Source organism: Lepisma saccharinum, chromosome 2 (assembly GCF_977018435.1).
Source record: "Lepisma saccharinum chromosome 2, izLepSacc3.1, whole genome shotgun sequence".
Lineage (NCBI taxonomy): Eukaryota > Metazoa > Arthropoda > Insecta > Zygentoma > Lepismatidae > Lepisma > Lepisma saccharinum.
This window is the reverse complement of record NC_139230.1, coordinates 203,465,728-203,486,759: the sequence shown is the minus strand read 5'-3', so window position 1 is coordinate 203,486,759 and position 21,032 is coordinate 203,465,728. Positions and strand designations below refer to the sequence as shown.

At 41.8% G+C, this 21,032-nt stretch overlaps 1 protein-coding gene across 2 annotated transcripts in view; it reads left to right on the top strand.

The window, feature by feature from the left end:
• Ugalt (UDP-galactose transporter) overlaps positions 1-21,032 on the top strand; it is a 50,053-nt gene that overhangs the window by 21,441 nt on the left and 7,580 nt on the right. The window lies entirely within an intron of this gene.

Below are 21,032 nucleotides of genomic sequence, written 5' to 3'. Positions count from 1 at the left end.
ATTTTCAATGAATAGCTTTATTTAGTATTGAAATACAGTTTTAAAAATTATTAAAAGTATTTAAGCTGAACATAAACACCGTATGGTGACACTAGTGCAGAGTTGCCATGTATGCGCGCTCTAATTCAACTCAACAATAGTAACCTGAAACAATAGAGTACAATATATGTTATTTGAGCTAAACAATGGATATATGGTAAAACTCAACAATGGAAAAATTAAATAACGAAGGTGAATGAGAGACATATTTCATAAAACCTTCATTTTTGACAAATAAGAAAATAAGACATCTCATACCAAGTGGGGTAGTCTCACAACCCCACCAATATATCCTGTCAATAATAACTATAAAAACAAAAAAAATGTTTGTCACGAGTGTAAATACAATTTCAATCATTATAGGACAAAGTCATGAAACCACAAGTATGTAGCTCTTCAGATAAAATTATTATAGGGAAAAATCAACCTGGGGTAGTCAGAATACCCCGCTTGGTAATGTGAGGGTTAAACGTCTTCATCCATACATGCACATTGCTCTTGTCAATGGTGCCATCTAAATAAACTTTCTGTAGCCTTCCATGGATTTCAGACAGCCTGCCTCTACTTCAACAAGAACTCAATGATGGCAGACACCTGCACAAGACCTGGAGCAGACCCGTTCGCGAGACATTGCTCCTAAAATGTCATGCAACCTGCACAACACCTTCCCTTGAGCAGCTTGCCTCACCACCTGCCCAGATCGTTCTTGGAAGGTGTTGAAAACCCGCCGGGTACCCACAGTCCTAGGACACCTAGTAGGTCTCAGTGCATTCATTCAATCAACTGCACACACCCCTACCTCTGCCTCTGCTTCGAGTAGAAACTGTACCGGTCGTACACCTGTCTGCAGTGTTACCAACTGAAATGGATTTCCACTATTTAGAAAGGGAACTCGAAGCTTCGTAAGCCACATCACGAATGAGATTTAAGAATGATGCTACTTTGCTACCCCCCCCCCCCACCCCACCCACACACACGCACAAATTGAAATAGGTTTTCCGTGATGCACACTCCATAAGAATATGTCGTAAACAACCTATATATATATATATATATATGTATATAATCATTTAACGTGGGCATGGTGATGGTGTCCTAGTCACAATTCAACATCAAGTCGCGATTAGCCTATAGATAATAATAATACAAACATCTCTAACACATTACATGTTTTCTGAAATATTTATTGTGCCTTCTTTGAATTGGTAGAATCCCATTAACACTTGCTCTCACCAGGGGAAAATGAATATGAAGCATGACACTGCTATTGTTGACTCTAGGGAATACACAATCTTGAATGAAAGAAGATGTAGAACAGAAAAATGGGGAATGGACGTACAGTACTTGTGTTTAACGTAAGAACCAAACGTACTGAAATGATACACTTTCAAGCGGGGAAGTTCCTTTCATTCCGGATATCACAGGCAAACAGCCTGCGCAGACCCTCGACTCCTGTGCATCGTACACCCGTGGAGAGGGGAGGGGCAGAGTGGAGCATGCTTACTCCTGGTCCTAGTTGAACCAATGGAGGGAAAGGTACATGGAGGCTTTTGACCGAATGTTCGTTTCCTTGTGGTCGCTGTTATAGGCCGTTGTTGCTGGGTACGTACTAGCCAAGTGGTGTCTGTGATGAAGTTTCCCCACCTGGCGTGCTTGAAATCGTAGGCGAGATGCAAAGTCGGTTTTGCTTGGCGAATTATTTTAGGGAATGTATTTAATAGTATTGAATACTAGTAATACATGTCGTGTGTTGAGATGATGAAATACTGATTACTTTTAAATAAATGAATGAACTATGGAAATCGAGTCAAAATTTTTCTCAAGCAACATGTCCCCTCCAGTGTATGATCACACAAGATATGATGTGTTTGTTGGTTTCGGTCTTTGCAAAGTTACTATTTAAAAGTAACCCCATTTCAGTTACTTTACTGCAAAAAGTGACTAAAATACAGTAGGCTACTTCTTATGGGATTTACATAGTTACAGCTAGAGCTATGATAGTTTAAGGAATGACGACACTCCTTCTACAGTTACTTTTGGTATAAGCTAAACATGCTTCAACTGCAAATATGGTTACCAGATTGCTACAAGATAAAAGTGGGACATAATGTCCCAAAATGTAGGACTTTAGGTCAAAATGTAGGACACGAAACATTCACAATAAATAATACACATTTCTATAACACCTTAGAAAGTAATTTAAAATGGATACTTTTTAAGTAATTTAAAATCGACACTTTTCAGTTTTAACATAATATAATTTCATAATGAATTCTTAAATGTATTGTGACTTGCATGATTCTCTTTGTTCAACTGACACACGTATTTTCCTAATTTGTATTATGTGATGCTCAAAATGTAGGACATTTATGATATTTGTGAAATTCCTCCCGGATGCCGGAAAAAACGAAAGTCTGGTAACCCTATGCAAGCAGGTTCTCCTTGGTTTAACTGATGTGACAATCTAAAGTTAACATAATTTGCATTAAATTATAATAAACCCCTATATTTTCATTTGGTTGATTGATTTGTTGTTTCTTATTTTTCTCACTATCAGTTATCACGACGATGAGAATGGACTGATACTGGTGAAGGGACACTCACAGAGAACACCCATGTCCACGTCGGGATACGAACAATAAAAATACAACTGCACCTTTCCCGTGCTTTCTTACACCGCTTTCTTATGTTTGATTCTTATATCCCATCAATAGTCAATATATTTTAATTATTATTTTTTTTAAACGCAGATTGTATCCATCTACACATTGGCACGGTCTTAAAATTATAGTTACTATGGAAATCTGTATACATAAAGTGCAATGTATGTGAAACATATTTTAGTGTCTCCCCTGCAACCTCTACAGGTGGGGCTTCTTGAGCTCCGCATTGTGACATAACAGGCAGATAGAACCACCTGACTTGGCTCGTCCTCAGCGTCACACTTACAGCTGTGTGCAAGGAGAAGCTTCACTTTCCACCGTCCGGGGTTTAGAATGCTTCGCAGTGTACCTGACTTGAAGAGAAGAAAAAAAAAAAAAGGTAAAGTGCTCCCCTGTGCTTAGCACCACGCCATGAAGGCGTATAGGGGGTGTGGGGGTAATGCCCCACACTTTCTTGATCCGGTCGTGAGTGGGGGTGATGTGATCAGCATCACGCCCCTGACCGCCTTTACCCCCCAGGGTTTCCCCCTGGTACCCATGTTATTCGATGCTGGGTGGGCGCCGGGGCTGCTTCCATCGTTAGAAGAGTTCCCGGATTTGAACCGGCCGGGGATCGAACCCAGGACCTTTAGCATGGTAGTCAGACGCGTTACCGACTGAGCCACCGCGGCCAACGTACCTGACTTGCACCTGTACGATATCTTGTATTTAATAGTTGGCAATAGTTTTTGTTTGTTTGTGTGTTTGTTCAACCTGGATTAAGTTTTCTCCCAAATGCCAGTTGACAGGTCGAAGTTCGAGGTGGAAACGAAGCTCGCCAGTGGTGTGTATTGTGTGTGGGAAAAGGTTCTAACTAGAGCTAAAGTTGAAAGTGCTGTGTGGAATACATTTCTAGAAGTTATTGATAATGCTACAAATTTACCAATCAGCTTTGCTCAGTGCAGAGAATGCCAGACGATTATTTCCTCAAAATATGGTACTACAAGTTTAATGCGCCATGCATGCAAAACTCAATCTCAGGAGGAGAAAGATGTTCCGCAGGCTGAAAAACAGAAGATAACACAGTTATGTTTAAGTATGTGTGGGAAGGATCTACGACCATTCAATGTGGTAGCTGGAGAAGGTTTCATAGAGCTTTCTCGAGGCTTAATCAACGTTGGTGCAAAATACGGATCTGTAAACATTAGAAATATTCTTCCGCATCCCACAACAATTTCGCAACATGTAAGTGAACAAGCAGATGAAATTCGTGCGAGAATAATTCCACGTATCAAATACCACATACAATGAAACGCTTGCTCATTCACCACAGATATGTGGACAGACAATTTTAGGAAGCTTCACTATCTATCTCTCACTGTACACTACATCGACAGTGAATGGGTTTTGAATAATCATGTCCTGTTGTGTTCTTGTTCTCCGGATGCTCCAAAAACAGGTTTCAACATCCTGCAAGAAATAAGAGGAACGTACAACAGAATTAGGTATTTTCCCTGAAGAACTACAAAAAGTAACATTTGTAACTGATCGTGGAAGTAATATGATAAAAGCTCTCGAAAACCACGAAAGACTTAATTGTGCTACACATGTTCTGAATAATGTTCTTCGCCAGACTATGAACAAACAAACAATGTTGGAATACATTCCTGCTGTATTTTCATCAATTGGTGCTGTAAAGGAGACTGTCATCTATCTTAAAAAATCTGGATTGGGTGCAAGAAAGTCCATATCCTTAAGAGCCCGTATCACCGCTGGCGACGATACCTAAAAAATAGGTTCTTGCGTCGACCTTCTGTGCTCGAACAGTCAAGTGTGTTGCATTTAAATTTTACTGAGTTAAAGATCAAATATGAAATTTGTTATGTCGTTAAGCCTTTTTTTAAATACATTATTTATTACGTAGTTATCCTTATCTCAATTTCGTAAAATTTCGTAAAATTCACTTGCTCGCCAATTATATGTAATAACTTAAATCAACATTTTAAGGAACAAGAAAGCTTCAACTGTTCTTCTACAGCAAAGAAATGAAACTGATCTTACATAATTTTCTTTAGAATGTCTGTAGTTCGTCGACGTACAGAGCAATGTATGTAAATTTTAACTTTGACGTTTCTAAGCTGGTCGCGCTAGCCGTTTCCCCCTCTGTACCGCTCGCGCTCAACCCCGACCCCCCCCCCCCCCCCTCCACGGCCCTTTTTTCTTTCACAATCGGCCGGTCTTCCAAGAAAACCGCATGCTGAGAGCTAGGAAAAGAAAAAAAGAATTCAGGGAAAGGTTTTGTGGGAGAATCAATGGTTTGGGCGATGCTTGTAAACAGTTCTTCACTACGCTATATCCTCATACTAAATCACGATGGGGTTGTAGTGCAATGACAACAGTGAAGAACGGGGGATTTCTCCAGTATATTGTTCACAAATAGGAAGGGCTGGTTGCACAGACTCAAGTACACCTTTACAAAAGGTTTGCCTGCAAAAGAAAAATTGTGCCAAATTATAACTTTTTTTTTGTGAGAACACGAAAGTCCATTACCAAGGGATTTTTTTAGGGGGAAGGTGACTTTACTCAAAGTTTTTAGGTAAATATTGTGTAAATTCTATCTGGTGGTGGATTATCAACCAGTCACACAAATGAATGACTTTTTAGCTGTCGATCATAAATAAGTTCAATGAACGTTCATTGTCAGTTTGAGATATTTCTGAGGGTCAATGGTAAAAAATACTTGATGGAAATAGTGCTATTTTTAAACATTTTGAACGTCCGTTCAACTTAATTTCGAATTTGGCTCCTTTCATGATTTGTAAGTATAAAATATATTTACTTAATACTTTACTGCGTTATTTTATCACCAATTACATATATATATATATATATATATATATATATATATATATATATATATATATATATATTACAGTCAGACCCAAAGAAGTCACAACATAAGATAGTTCTGTGTCATCATATACAAAAATACTTTTAGGCATAGGTCTTATGTAAAATAAAATACATTAATTATATGTTGTTTTTTCTTTTCCATAGACATTATTTAGTTGAATAATATGACAGACTTACTATTGATAATGACCATACAAAACACACCATAGAAATTTCATTCACTTTCAACTTTCTGGGGCCGGCCACCGTGGGGGAGTGGTTAGCACATCGCGCTACGACGCCAGGGGTCCCGGGTTCGAATTCCGGCTTGGCCGCGGATGTTTGTGAGTGTCCATTCATCAATTTCATCATATCATCACTTATTCCCTTCTTCGCAAATTGGCTAAAAGTGGCACAAAAAGCGAAGTAAAATAAAGCAAATCAATCAACTTTCTGGATATACGACAAATAACACTATTTCTGTATAAGGAATTTTAGGCGTGCTCAGATCCTCCGATTATGGGGAGCAAGGGCCTTGATAAGAGTTCAGCTGACGAAATAAAGCCTTCATTCCATCTCACTGTTTTTATTACATTGATGGGAACAAAACAGGGTCGTGTGTGTCCCGACGCATCTAAAATCACTTTATTACATAAATTTCAACTTCAGTGGCACCATTGTTCTCTGCTGGCGCTTTATATTCCATCTCTGCCGTTCAAAGACTATTGTACGTATAAACGTGGTTTAGTACCGCAAATTCAAAAGAACTACACATAATTTATTCATGTGCAATATATGGGCAATTTATTCTGCAGACACATACAGATAATACAACTAAAGAATAAAATATGTGGAGGTGTTAATAAGAAATTTGCTAGTGGGAGAGTCCAATTACATAGTAAGTAATACACTACCCTTTCCTTACGTAGTTACTTGGAACTTTCGTAGGTTTGAAAATAGTATTTACTTTTATTTCTATAAAAGCATAATGTTGTTTAAGAACTGTTATTAGATTCCTCTGCACTAAATTTCTAAGTGAGGCTATTAAGGGGCAACTTCTCCCTCCCCCCCCATTTACTCACCGTATGCAAAGAGTGTGAATACTTTTTTGCTGAAATGGGAAAGTGAACCACAGCAAGAAACTAATAATATACGTCTGTTTTTATGAACAGCTGCAGAATTACCTACAAACTTGTTGAAATTCACAGTTTTGCTAGCTTGTACTCATTGGACGAAATACATACAGCCAGGGACGGAGCTACAAGGAGGTCAGGAGGGATGAAACCCCAACAACATATCTAAGCTCCCTGTAGCCCCCAGATTTTTATAGTATGGTAGACGCCTTTCGATCGAAAATTAAAGAAGTAGAAGCTATCTTACGTAGTATTTTCCATTATAAAACTTCCCTTAGGGCAAGGCCATTGCAATGTTCAAGTACATTTCTTGCTTTTATAAGATCGCAAGATTATTGCAACGTGTTGTACGTAAAATCGTGGTTGGAGGTGGCAGCTGCAGATCTGCATGGATCAACAACGGACATTGATTATTTAATACGTACTAAGTAATTGTTAAATCACAAGTCTCCAAACTTGCCAAAAAAATTTACAGATACTCTGCTGCCTATCTGGTAGGTGGATGTGTTCAGAGGCTGTGGGATTGCTGTTTGGTTGTTGGAGGGTCAAACGATGATAATACGATGCCTACGAAGTTAAATGATAACAATTATTATCCTATGTAAATCATGTCACTATTTTTGGAGCGAGTGTTAAAAATTAATTTTTATAAGTTGGAGGATGTTACCAATTGTATTGTGAAGGTAACACTGAGAGAACAAACATATTTTCAGTGCAAATTCACCTACACTAGGAGACAAAAGCATTGACTATCAATATCATTGACATAAATCAATGGATATAGTTGCAGCTCTCGCACTGGGCACTTGTGATTAGTAGTGAAAATAACTACCAATAGTTTTATATATGTTTCACATCTGATTCTTCTCCATGGAATAGAAATTGGCCACTCGGCATAAATTATTTTCCAACGTCATAAATAATAATTTATTAACATGAAGACCTAGGCTTACAAGGAATAAAACTGCCCAAGCTTGCTGATTTTTGCACTAAATTGCAATGTTTAGTTGCACAGAGGCTAATAGGGACAAAACCTACAGCCTATAGTGGAATCCGAGCCACTTAATTAAATGTCCCTAACCGTGGATCGAACTCGTGACCCGTCGATTACAAAGCATCATTATTACCGCTAACCGAGGCGGGAAGGTTCACTTATAATCTTTCTAATTATTAACATTTAAGAGTTAGTTAGTTTCTTTAGTCTTTTAATTCCTTAATGTCGTATTTTTGCCTCTCGGATGTTTTCAATAACGATGTAACGATGAAAGGATTGAGAAAACATCGCTGACAATTATGTTCATTGCAAATACTCGAATGACAAACTACAATCAGAAAAGATGCCCCCCGTGGCGGAGTGATTCAGTTCTTTTTCACATGCATGCTCGGATCCGGAGAGATAGTTCGCAACTATGAATAAGAGGAGTGTACAGTTAACAGAATCAAGCATATCTGGAAACTAGTAAGCTGCGTGAAAACTGACATACGTGTATTTCAGGATAACTATGATAGATATGAACAAGAAACTGTATTAGCCTTATCTGCGGATGTTTGAAAAGTCCTGTAGTAAATTCACAAATTCGTCGTTCCGGTTCAATATGAGTAATATGCATTGGCTGTAAATAGTTTTAATTGTATCAAAAATGCTAAAAGTACACATTTTACTAACTACACGACTTTCCCAATGATCCCAAATGGCTAACTTGGATTGATATTCATGTGCATTAGCACTGGCCTCCGTGGTGAAGTGGTTAGCACATCCGGGAGTTCGAATCCCGGCATGGATGCTCTTTGTGAGTGTCCGTTCATCAGTTTCATCATACAATTCATCCTCAGGCGGAGCACAAAGCATGACGCCTTAGGTTGTAAGACACGTTTTTATTACGTTAAGAAAAGAAAGAACATCAAAATCATCTCACTTAGGATAATCCACCAACTGCAGAAAACACAAAAGAATGTCTTCCGCCTGTTCTGCACATGTGTCGCAACAGGGTGAATAGCTATGCACTACTACAAAAAATCGTCATTATTTCCCTAGTTTACAGCACCATACAGGAGAGATATCCTGCTACTCGATGTTATAAACTATTCCATATATGTTGGTCAGAGGCGTGCGCACGGGCGGGGGGGGGGGGTTGATTGCCCCCTAATCACGGACGTTCGCAGATTTTTCCACAAAGGGACAAGAAAGGTATTTTTTCATTGGGCATATTACCCCGATACTAGTACTGTCCTCTCAAAAAACACCACTTGAATTTGAAATTATCGCATTCCTGCGTCCCCATTACATAATAATTAATGTAAATTACTATGACTGAAATCTCATTATACTTGTGAAATATATACTTTTAGGTTGACCTTCGTTTTCAAGGTGTGGTCATCCTTGCCCCCTTCCAGACGTTCCATGCCCCTATATTATTATACTTTCACCTAGAAATTTAGTGGAGAGCAATATTGTCGCTGTTATTAAACAATATTATACTCTAAAAGGAAATGGCGCAACCACAATGGGACAGGGGGCATTGCTTATGCCTTTTTCCAACCTTGGACGGAAATCATTGAATTAAAAGAAAGCAAGACTAGCAGAATCTACTAGTAGCAGGACAAAAGGATACTCAAGACGGAATTAGTTTTCACGTCCATCTTCATTATTTCTTCCAGATGGTCAGGATCACTTGCAGAGGGTTACAGAGGGACAATTGTCCCCTCGACTTTAAATTTTATACAAATAAAAATACATTTCGTAAAATTTTCTTTCTCGCTTCGCTCGGGATACCTGCTTTTCTTGCAGTCTTGTCAACTTCCGAGCCGTAGCTAGGAAGTAGCGGGAGTTGGCACTGGGCGCCGAACAATCTGATTGAGAAAAATTGTAAAAAAGAATGCCATGCCGTCCCATGCGCCCTACTAAATCAATACTGTTTTCAACTTTCAAAAATTTGGATCGAAAAATTTTCTTGCTCGCTTCGCTCGCAGTTTCTTTTCTCCAATACATTGTAAATTACCAGAAAGAAAGTAAGAACGAATAAGTAATTCATACAGTTGCTGCTATAACAGTTTGGTTTGGAGGAAAACGAGAGCTCACATTTCAGAGACAATCTATATAAATTTTGCTGTTGGTTTGTTAAGGGGCGGATGAATAGATTACGTAATGTATTTAAATAATATGTTAATACCTAGGTATATATATATATATATATATATATATATATATATATATATATATATATATATATAATATACACACTCGTGCGCGCAAACACACACACATATATATATCACATCAATGCAAAAAACTAAAACAGTGAGATAAAATGAGGTTTTTCTTTGCCGATCTGATTTTCAAGGTTTTTGCTCCCCCCCTTATCAGAGGGTCTGCGCACGCCTATGATGTTGGTACCTTCTTCTAATAATAAAAACAAGTTAAAATAACAGTAATATTAAATTAATAATATTAAAATATTAATTAATATTGTTATCACATGAATGGGAAAAGATGGCATAAGAATAGGAATATAACAGCACGTATTCATTATCTAGCTCATGAATAGTTAAGATCGCTTCAATTTGTATAAAAACAACTGACCTGGCAAGGTGATTGTGAAACAGATAAGGAATTGAATATTTATTGAATAACGAAAAAGGATGTTAGATCCATTTGACGAAAAGTAAAGCTCTTAATTTAATATTTAAGCATATTACTTAGGTAGTGGTGTGTATAAATCTTCTTTGATACAGTCATCCAAAGTTGTATGACCCCAATGTAATCCTTCCCTTACAATAAGTTTGACGGAAATACACCTATCTCGATTATACGACAGATGCTAAACAAAACAAGCATATTTACATAATTTAATTTTAGTAAGTCTCTCGTGGAAGATTCGGACTCCCTGGACACCCCGCCTCCCCTAAATAGTCCTTGGCTCTATTACATGTAAGTTGTATTGCGATGTTCGTCAATGTGTGTTTTTCTTCTTTCAGACACTCGGAACATGTGTTGTCCTGTCACAGAAACCCTCTCGGCTCGGAGTTATAAACGTTCGGGCTCAAAAGAAAGGTCTATTATGGTCAGAGCCTGACCTTCCCCATGGGGGGGGGGGGGGAGTAGCGGACAGGGAACCTTGTCTTCTGTTTCTTTCGACACAGCAACCCTCCCACCAGTAAAGTCTCAAACGGTCTACCATGCAATGGATTTGCGTTCGAAGGGGGAAATGGAATCAATATTCGCAAGACTAGGAAGAAAATTTGACATCTGTCCGGTGCGTTTTTCGAGTGACGCTGATACGGGCTCTTAAAACTACAATGTCCAACATGGTGGAATAGTTGTTATGCTATGCTTAAATTGGTACATTCACAGAAAGACCTAATAGAAACCATACTACAAGAGGCAAATTCACTTGAAGAAATGGACGGATGCGACCATGATCTTGTTGGTGATATAATTAAGTTTCTCAAACCATTCAGTGAGGGAACAGAAGAATTGGAGGCCTCAGCCGAACCTACGTTGCAGTTAGTGCTCTTATCGTTTTACAAGCTGAAACAACATTGTTCACTACGTGGAGAACAGAAAGAGGTATATAACAATATATATATATATATATATATATAAAAATCAAATAAGGTAAAAGGAAACACTCACCGGACAGTAGGAAAATTCAAAATTTTCGCTAATTTATAGCATCATCGGTGTGAGAAGAAACAGAAGACGGAACCGGAAGTTGGGGTCCTGCAGAGTTGCCAGGTCCCCATTGAAGAAGAAGCGGTGCGTAGAACGAAAAAAACACTGTTTCGTCACCAGGCTCGTCGTAAACTGTGAGTGTGTAGGATGAGTTGGGAGGGAGGGCGGGAGGGTGGGTGAGGGTTGGGCATTACTGGGTGGCCTTGTTCAGGCCAGGTGGAGTGGTTGCACTCATGGTCGATATATAGGCCCTCTCCCATCTTTTGCGAACAGAGGTGTTGGCTGGTTGGGGTAGGAGGTGGATGATCGCTACCCGGAAGCAGTCGTTGAAACTGATGTTGTGGTGGTTGGTGTGGACGGCGACAGTGAAGTCAAGGTTGTGGGTGGAGGAGCGGTGGTTATTGATGCGGAGGTTGAGGGCCGTTGATGTTTCCCCCAGGTAAAAATCACCACAGATGTTGCAGGTGAGGATGTAGATAAGGTTTGAGGCATGGCAGGTCCCTTTGGGATGGAGGGTAAATTTGCCAGTGGCCGTGTGCACCTGGAGGGTGTGAGAAGTGATAAGGATGGGACAGGTCTTGCACCTGGGTCGGTTGCATTTATGGGCAGGGGGGTGTTGGATGTGTGGTGAAGGAGTGTTGTGGACCAGGATGTTTTGGAGGTTAGGGGGGCGTTTGAAAACCACCCTGGGTTTGTCGGGAAATATGTTTTTGGTTTCGGGATCACTGTGGAGGATTGGGAGAAGAGAGTGCAGTGTGTGCCTGATTTTGTTGAGGTGGGGATGATATTGGGTGATGAGTGCAGGTGGGTTGGTGGCAGCAGGTTTCTTGGTGGTAGTGGTATGTGAGGCAGCTCGTGATATTTGTTTGGTGACCAGGATGGAGGGATATCCACGGTTAACCAGGGCCTGGTGTAGGCGGAGGTTATAATTCTGGCGGGAGGTGGGTGAAGTGTTCAGGCGCTGTCCCCTGAGGGCCAGAGAGAATGGAATTGCTTTTTTGGTGTGGAATGGGTGGGAGCTGGAGAAGTATAGGTATTGCATGTGGTTGGTGGGTTTTATGTGGATGGAGGTAGTCAGGTGTCCTCCCTCGATGTGCACGTCCACATCCAGGAAGGTGATCTGGTTGGGGGAGTGTGTCCAGGTGAATTTTAGGGAACGGAAGTGGTTAAGTTGGTCCAGGAAGGCTGACAAGGATGGTTCTCCATGTGTCCAGAGCATGAAGATGTCGTCGATGAAGCGGAGCCAGAGGAGGGGTTGGAGGGGTTGGGTAGCCAAAAACTCTTGCTCAAGTTGGCCCATGAAGAGGTTTGCATAGGATGGGGCCATTCTGGTACCCATGGCTGTACCTCGGATCTGTAGGAAATTTTGGTTTTCGAAGGTGAAGTTGTTACAAGTGAGGACAAGGTGGGCTAGGTGGGTCAGGAAGTTGGTGCTGGGGTTGTGAGGTTTGGGTCTGCTATTGAGATAGAATTCTATGGAGCGGAGGCCATGGGAGTGAGGTATGTTGGTGTAGAGGGAAGTGACATCAATGGTGGCAAGGATGGTATTTGGGGGCAATGGCGGGAGGGTGCTGATTTTCTGGAGGAAGTGGTTGGTGTCACGGAGGTAGGAGGGCAGAGCTTTCACAAGAGGCTGGAGATGGGAGTCAACAAAGGCTGAGATTCGTTCTGTAGGTGAGTTATAGCTGGACACAATGGGTCTGCCAGGGTTGCCAGGTTTGTGGATTTTGGGCAATAGATAGAAGGTGGGGGTGCGGGGATTGTCGGGTATTAACATGGCGGTGGTACGAGCTGTTAGGCCTTCAGGTGGGCCGCGGGTGTGGATGAAGTCCCGGATTTTGGTGAGGTGTTCGGCGGATAGGTCAACTGTGGTGGGTTTGTAGGTGGAGGGGTCAGCCAGCTGGCGGTTGGCTTCCGCCAGGTAGTCTTGAGAGTTCAAGACCACCGTGGTGGACCCCTTGTCAGCTGGGAGGATTTTGATGTTGTGGTTGTTGCGGAGGTCTCTGAGAGCTTTCTGTTGGGGGGGATTGAGGTTAGGTTGGTTGTGAAAGTTATTTAAGAATGAGCTGTCAGAGGTGGTGGAAATGAGGGCAGTGATGTATCTTTCCAAGGGGTGGTTGGTGGGCAGGGGGGGTGGATCTTGGGAGGAGGGGGGGCTAAATTGAAGGAGGCTCGGGTGGGTTTCACTGGTAGTAGTTTGGAGTGAGGGATTTTTGGCCCAGAAATGTTGCCATCGGAGGCTGCGAGCAAATGTGTGTATGTCAAAAAGTAGCTGACAAGGCCTAACAGCTCGTACCACCGCCATGTTAATACCCGACAATCCCCGCACCCCCACCTTCTATCTATTGCCCAAAATCCACAAACCTGGCAACCCTGGCAGACCCATTGTGTCCAGCTATAACTCACCTACAGAACGAATCTCAGCCTTTGTTGACTCCCATCTCCAGCCTCTTGTGAAAGCTCTGCCCTCCTACCTCCGTGACACCAACCACTTCCTCCAGAAAATCAGCACCCTCCCGCCATTGCCCCCAAATACCATCCTTGCCACCATTGATGTCACTTCCCTCTACACCAACATACCTCACTCCCATGGCCTCCGCTCCATAGAATTCTATCTCAATAGCAGACCCAAACCTCACAACCCCAGCACCAACTTCCTGACCCACCTAGCCCACCTTGTCCTCACTTGTAACAACTTCACCTTCGAAAACCAAAATTTCCTACAGATCCGAGGTACAGCCATGGGTACCAGAATGGCCCCATCCTATGCAAACCTCTTCATGGGCCAACTTGAGCAAGAGTTTTTGGCTACCCAACCCCTCCAACCCCTCCTCTGGCTCCGCTTCATCGACGACATCTTCATGCTCTGGACACATGGAGAACCATCCTTGTCAGCCTTCCTGGACCAACTTAACCACTTCCGTTCCCTAAAATTCACCTGGACACACTCCCCCAACCAGATCACCTTCCTGGATGTGGACGTGCACATCGAGGGAGGACACCTGACTACCTCCATCCACATAAAACCCACCAACCACATGCAATACCTATACTTCTCCAGCTCCCACCCATTCCACACCAAAAAAGCAATTCCATTCTCTCTGGCCCTCAGGGGACAGCGCCTGAACACTTCACCCACCTCCCGCCAGAATTATAACCTCCGCCTACACCAGGCCCTGGTTAACCGTGGATATCCCTCCATCCTGGTCACCAAACAAATATCACGAGCTGCCTCACATACCACTACCACCAAGAAACCTGCTGCCACCAACCCACCTGCACTCATCACCCAATATCATCCCCACCTCAACAAAATCAGGCACACACTGCACTCTCTTCTCCCAATCCTCCACAGTGATCCCGAAACCAAAAACATATTTCCCGACAAACCCAGGGTGGTTTTCAAACGCCCCCCTAACCTCCAAAACATCCTGGTCCACAACACTCCTTCACCACACATCCAACACCCCCCTGCCCATAAATGCAACCGACCCAGGTGCAAGACCTGTCCCATCCTTATCACTTCTCACACCCTCCAGGTGCACACGGCCACTGGCAAATTTACCCTCCATCCCAAAGGGACCTGCCATGCCTCAAACCTTATCTACATCCTCACCTGCAACATCTGTGGTGATTTTTACCTGGGGGAAACATCAACGGCCCTCAACCTCCGCATCAATAACCACCGCTCCTCCACCCACAACCTTGACTTCACTGTCGCCGTCCACACCAACCACCACAACATCAGTTTCAACGACTGCTTCCGGGTAGCGATCATCCACCTCCTACCCCAACCAGCCAACACCTCTGTTCGCAAAAGATGGGAGAGGGCCTATATATCGGCCATGAGTGCAACCACTCCACCTGGCCTGAACAAGGCCACCCAGTAATGCCCAACCCTCACCCACCCTCCCGCCCTCCCTCCCAACTCATCCTACACACTCACAGTTTACGACGAGCCTGGTGACGAAACAGTGTTTTTTTCGTTCTACGCACCACTTCTTCTTCAATGGGGACCTGGCAACTCTGCAGGACCCCAACTTCCGGTTCCGTCTTCTGTTTCTTCTCACACCGATGATGCTATAAATTAGCGAAAATTTTGAATTTTCCTACTGTCCGGTGAGTGTTTCCTTTTACCTTATTTGATTTTTACTTAGCCCTTTTGGCCCTCCTTGCTTTTATCCATTATATATATATATATATATATATATATATATATATATATATATATAGACACACACACACACACACTAATGATGAAGGAGACAGTAAACACTTACCACACGAAGAGAAATTATTCAATATTTCGCGATCTGTGTTGCATTTTCAAGTTGAAGAAGAAAGATCGGCGTTACTAAGAGAAGAGGCACAGAATACTGATCGTAGCATCTCTACGATCAGTTTTGCCAGAAACAGTTGATAGATCACGAGAAGTACTTTCACCAGTGTTTACTGTAAGGTGGGTGGGTAATTTTGGGGAAGAGAGGAAAGGGTTACTGGTTGGCTAGGTTGAGTCCGGGGGGTATAGTGGCGTGCATGCCTGTTATGTAGGCCCTTTCCCAGCGCCTGCGGAAAGATGTGTCAGAGCGGGGGGGGGTAAAAGATGGATGATGGCAACACGGAAGCAGTTATTGAAGATGGTGTTATGGCTGTTGGTGTGTATGGCAACAGTGAAATCGGAGTTTTGGGTGGAGGAACGGTGATTATTAATCCTTAGGTTCAAGGGGGTGGAGGTTTCGCCTATGTAGAAGTTGCCGCAGATTTGACAGATGAGGGTGTAAATTAGGTTGGATGAGTGGCAGGTGCCCTTAGGGTGAAGGGTGAACTCGCCTGCCGCTGTGGGGATCGGGAGGGTGGGGGAGGTGATGAGTATGGGGCAGGTTTTGCATCTGGGTTTGTTGCACCTGTGAGCTGGGGGGAGTGGTGTGGATGGGGTGGGAGTGTTCCGGACCAAGATGTTTTTGAGGTTGGGGGGACGACGGAAGACGACCCTGGGTTTATCCCGAAAGATGTCCCTGGTATCAGGATCACTCTGCAGGATGGGGAGGAGAGAGTGGAGGGTATGTCTGATTTTCATAATATGGGGGTGGTATTGGGTGATCAGAGTTGGAGGGTTGGTTTTAGGTTGTTTGGTGCGGTTGTGGGAGTTGGCTCTGGTGATTTGTTTGTTGATGAGGGTGGAGGGATAGCCACGGTTGGTTAGGGCTTGGTGCAGGTGTAGGTTGTAGTTTTGGCGGGATGAGGGGGATGAGTTGAGGCGCTGGCCTCTGAGGGCAAGGGAGAATGGGATGGCTTTTTTGGTGTGGTAGGGGTGTGAGCTGGAGTAGTGGAGATACTGGAGGTGGTTGGTCGGTTTAATATGTATGGAAGTTTCCAAGTGATCTCCTGCAATGTGGATGTCCACATCTAGGAAGGTCACTTGGTCTTTTGAATGGAACCAGGTGAATTTGAGGGTGGTGAAGTTGTTAAGTTGGTTTAGGAATGTAGTGAGGGAGGGTTCGCCATGTGTCCAGAGGAGAAAAATGTCATCTATGAATCTGAGCCAGAGGAGTGGTTTCAGTTGCTGGGAGTCAAGGAATTCCTGTTCCAGCCTGCCCATGAACAGGTTGGCATAAGAGGGGGCCATGCGGGTACCCATGGCTGTGCCACGTATCTGCAGGTAATGTTGATCACCGAAGCTGAAGTTGTTGCAGGTAAGTACAAGGTTGGCTAGTTGTATCAGGAAGTGAGTGCTGGGATTGTGGGGTTTAGGTCGGCAGTTAAGGAATGATTCAGTGGCACGGAGGCCATGGGCATGGGGAATATTAGTGTAATATCAGTATTCTGTGCCTCTTCTCTTAGTAACGCCGATCTTTCTTCTTCAACTTGAAAATGCAACACAGATCGCGAAATATTGAATAATTTCTCTTCGTGTGGTAAGTGTTTACTGTCTCCTTCATCATTAGTGTTTATCCGCCCTTCTGGCACCTTTTCTGATCCTATTCCTGTGTTATATATATATATATGCTAAGTAAGAAATGAATGTTTATTGCTGAAATTGTTGATGAAAATATATATTAGTGTGTGTGTGTGTGCGTTCCTAAACACGAAATTGGCATTATTCCATTCTAATAAAGAATAACTTTTTATGAAGAGAAGTACAACTCCTGAATATAATTGCTTTAGTCAATAAACCTCAACATATCAACATGTTAATGAGCTAGATACATGTACATGTGGTCGAATGCGTCTAAAGGTCGGTTCATGTCCTCGCCGCCGAAGGTTCACGTTGAAGTCCTGGTCTGGGAATGATTATTTCTTTATTAGTGTCCTGTCACCTATATCATCTAATCTTCATCCTCAGCATAGTGATTAGCCATAAGTGGCAGAAAGTAACTTAAAATAAGTACAAATATATATGTAAGAATGAAGGTTCATCAGTTCAAGTCTTACATTTGCCTTATTCATAACCTTTGCTTCCTGGGAGTACTCCTAACACCACGATATGTACTAACACTCTGTATACTTCCTTGTCTTCTTACATACATTAGGCTATATATGACCTGCTAAGTTATGTATACTGATTTAATTATAAAATTTTGATAGAGGCTATACATTTGCAAAGTGTATTATTATTACATCTTTGCCATTCGCCTGCTTCTTTACCTTTCTTAAGGTCTAAATATATTTCTTTGAAATACTTTAATTTAAAAAAAAATCATAAGTTAATTTCATTTCTGAATGTAAGATACTTCAGATTCACAACTAGCCTATGCATACAAGTGCGTCTTATTTACATTTGAAATTTTTTGACACCTACTTTCTGCCTTATTCGCATTGATATCTGATTTGGCATGGTTTCAAAACAACGCACTTCCTTTAGTTCTATTTTTATTTTCCAGGATATCATAACATTGAAAAAACAAGCCAAACTACTGTTAGAGGACAAATTAGAAATTCTCCCTATTCACAAAGTAGCCACGATTCTATGGCCGAGATTTCGAAGTCTGAAGATGCTCGATGAAGATGAGAGAAGTGCAACATATGAGTATGTGAAGCATATTATGAAGCAGCCTTCTCAGCGTGCTGGAGTTGATTCAGATATCCCCTCACCACAAGAGACTACATCTAGCAAGAAATGCTGTTTCTGGGAATGGGAGGAACACAACGAACATGAGGATGAACTTGCTAGATACCTTGCTTTGGGACGCACTGCAGATGATGATCTGCTGTCTTGGTGGCATTCACAGGCATCTAATTTCCCTAAGCTAGCTAATCTAGCTCAGCACATTTTGTGTATTCCTGCAACAAGTACTCCAAGTGATGGATGCTTCGGTGCAGCGGGTATAATTGTAAGTGACAGGATATTGACAATTGACCCCGAGAAATTGAGCGACATTTTGATCATTCATCAAAAATACTGATACAACTCGTAATCCTTATTTTTTTGCACTAATCTACAGGGAAGCATCCTAAAATATTAATATGTTCATATGAAGTTTTACATATGTTATTTTTTTCCCATTCTTCTTGATTTATATCTGTTCATTTACACAAGTACTATTTCAAATGTTTTCGTTCTATAGTTAATTTTTACTATGGACGATTAATCATATAAGTTGCAAAGCATCCAATAAAACTGCGTAAATAAATTTTATTTTTCTTATATTTTCGTATTATTATTTTTCTCATCGCTTTTCTAGCAAATTTGGCTAATCGTGATGGTGAAGTTTGGCAAATTTTCTTGTAAGTCTGCTTTATGTACAGATAGACAAATAAATCTAGCTAATCTGCAGTTTAAATTTGATTCCAAACCTCTGTGCAAGGTGCCTTTATCTTAAGAAAGTTTATTGAAGTTTTAAGTCCACTTTATTCACAAATAGGCTAACCGGATCTGAACCTTCAGTTTAAATTGAGATCCGAACGTCTACATACGTTCGCCACCGGAAAACTTTGATCACAAGGCAGCGGAGTTACTACTGTGCCTTCAAGTGTCTTCGTCAGTAATCTAATTCAATGCCCCTCGATAGGATGAATAAGGGAAACCGGTGGCGGCGATTAGGGGAGGCAAGAGGGGGCAGTTGCCCCCACTTATTGCTATTTTTTGCCCCCCCCCCCCCGCACTATGCTAAATCTTACGTATAAAGGGAAAGTGGTAAAGTAGTAGACAGGCAAGGGCGGCATTGCCATCACCCCTCCCCCTCTGAAGTTTGGTAAAACTACTTCGTAAAATTTGTTTTCAGTGGCGAGTGAAAATGTAGACAGCAGATATTATTTTGCTCAAAACTTGATAAAAGTTAAATTCACAGAATGCAAAGAACAGATAGGCATAAAATTATTTCATCTGATATACAAGCCGAAGTCAAAGTAGCAGGAAGTAATTAGAATATTTTATCTGGGATTCAGCTATGTATGGGAGGATATTGAAAATGAACTGCAAGTATTTGAACGCTAGTTCTAGATTATCTGTGTCCTATATTAACTTCATGATCACACACACACACACACACACACAAATAATAGACTTTCATATAATACTATTAAACTTTGAATATGGACTTCATTTATAAAGCCCTCCCTGATAACCCAGGAGCGCTACCATCCCCACTCCCCGGCGATCTATTCACAGGCCTGCAGAGGCACAACCACGAACTTTTGTCTGGGAGGAGGCAAGTACCAGGATAATCGTGCCAACAATTATAATCATAATAATAATAAATTGTTTTTTTTGTTCATGCAAACTGAAAGCAAAGTCAATATGTAATATATTAATATATAAATATGTTATAGTAAGCAAATAATACCAAGGGCCTCCATGGCATTCTCTCTTTTAAAACTTTTTCCATTTAGATTGTTTGCTGCCCAGGGTCAACTCCCGCTAGCCCCTAGCTACAGGATTGAACTTGATGAGACTGTAACAAAGTAGGTATTGCGAGCGAAGCGAGCAATAAAATCTTATGAAATATATTCTTACTTACATATCAATTGAAATTGAGTGAAGCAATTGCCCCTCCGTTCCCCCTCTGCAGGTGCCCTTGCTCATCTGGAAGGAAAATGCAAGAAGTATATGAAAACTAATTCCATCTTGAGTATCCTTTTGCCTTGCTACTCTTAGATTCTGCTAGCCTTTTTTCTACTTTAATTTTAACCCCCTTGCCCCCTCTAGAATTCATTTCTGTCAAAGGTTGTGTACAATCCCCCCTGTGGTTGCACTACTGCCGGCCTGGTTAAGACACCATGCATTGAAAAACAGTTAGTTTTTGATGCACAGTTTTTTGGATGCCCGATCATTCATTTATATATATATGAAGCTGTAAATATTGCGTGCATTTCCTGGCAATAAGATAAAAACTACCTATATTGAAATCGCCAAGTAAATAAATTCTGCTTGGAGGAGATAGTTCCCCCTTGGATTTCGTGATTTATGATTTTATAGCTATGTAAGTAGGCAACACTGGCTGCAGCTGTCCACCTGGTGAAGAAGCGCCTGGAGCAACACGTTGCCGAAGGGCTGTTTCCTTCCAGCAGGTTCTGTAGGTGCCCGGTTCTTGTTGAATGCCCAGTTACCTTATAAGCACAGAGCGTCTTGCAGACGAGGAACCTGGGTAAACATGCAAGTCGACTTGTTGCCGTAAGCAGGCGAGCAGGTAAACCTGCTCTCGCGGAGCAAGAATC